We start from the raw sequence: 1,417 nt of genomic DNA, 5'->3' as shown, positions 1-1,417 counted from the left end.
CCCTGTTGCTTTAAAGAAACAGGCGGAGGCCAGCCCCCACTACTTCTACCGAAAGGACAAAACCCTAGACAAACGGTAAATTCTGGGATTGAATTCAATCCCGTGGCTTTTAATTAGGTTGTCTTAACAGCCCTGTGAGCAGTTCTGGCCCCAGAGGCAGACAGATAAGAGAGACCCCTAACAGGGTTCACAGATCCGAGAACCAGATTCTCCTGGATTAAGGTGCCCCCACCTCCACTTTTAATGTACAAATTACTTTGAGGAGGAGCAAAAATGGTGAAAAGCCTACCTCCGCACGAATAGCCACTGGACTGACATAACAGAGCGTGGACTCTGTAACCTGCAGGGTCTCGAGACCTGGACACATACAGGGTGACCTGGTAAATGTGACGCAAAGCCATCAAACCACCATTGGTCCACCCCAATGGCCTACCAACCACAGGAACACCTCCGAAGGGAGGGTCCATCTGTTGGTATAGTTTTGCCAACAAGGCCGGGATCTTGCGCTCCCATTGGAAGAAGCGGGAGGCCTAAGCCTACAGCACCTGGTATTCCCAGATGGTCTCCCATCCAAGTACTAACCAGGCCTGACCCTGCTTGGCTTCCAAGATCAGACGAGATCAGGCGTGTTCAGGGTGGTGTGGCCGTAGGCTCATAGCCGGCCCACTCAGAGTGTCACCCTAGTGGTTGATAACAAACCACCCTTTTTTGCATCACCCGACTGGACCTGCACAGGGTGACCTAGAAACCAAGGTTCTACCTTGCAGAAATCCCACAGGACTGTCTTTTTCACTTAGGTTTCAAGACAGAAGCATCTTTTCCATAATAGCATTATCCAGTCTATGTCTTAAGATGTACTGTTGCGTGTATAAAACACGGATTTACCAAAAGGATCAGTTTTGGTTATAATGTATGTGTATGTAGATACATTAGAAAACAAACAAACAGGAAACTATATCGAACCGCTGTTTGAATGTAAGAAGCGAGAATGCTGACCTAGCACCGCTATATATATCCACTAATATACATATATATATATATATATATATATATATATATATATATACACATACATATATATATATTGTGTATGTACATATATATACACACATGTACACACACAAATGCCTACAAACATAAACATATGCATTCATGTACCCCTATACAATAGGTCGTACAGATTAAGAGGCAACATATTGGTATATAGCATATGGTGGCGCTGAAATGAACAAGGCCGTCAACATTGGCAACCAGTAAAACTTCTACCAAAGTGAGATTGCGTCCCTGAAGGGATGCATAGTCAAGGCCATATTAGCTTTTAATTATAAAAGCTACAGCCAGTGTTACTCCGCTAACATAACTTAAAGGAGAACCATAAGAAATGACAAACCGAATTGTTTGTGGGAGAAAACGGGAG

At 44.0% G+C, this 1,417-nt stretch overlaps 1 non-coding gene across 1 annotated transcript; it reads right to left on the bottom strand.

Moving 5' to 3' along the window:
- Positions 1–533: 533 nt before the first annotated feature.
- On the bottom strand, positions 534–652 carry LOC146051335 (5S ribosomal RNA). Its single transcript, XR_014466729.1, has one exon. It is a non-coding gene; the product is annotated as a 5S ribosomal RNA (ribosomal RNA).
- Between the last annotated feature and the right edge of the window lie 765 nt (positions 653–1,417).

This window comes from Crinia signifera, chromosome 12 (genome assembly GCF_055691185.1).
Source record: "Crinia signifera chromosome 12, ASM5569118v1, whole genome shotgun sequence".
Taxonomy (NCBI): Eukaryota; Metazoa; Chordata; class Amphibia; order Anura; family Myobatrachidae; genus Crinia; species Crinia signifera.
Note: the sequence above shows the minus strand (reverse complement) of the source record. Positions and strands in the feature narration are given on the sequence as shown.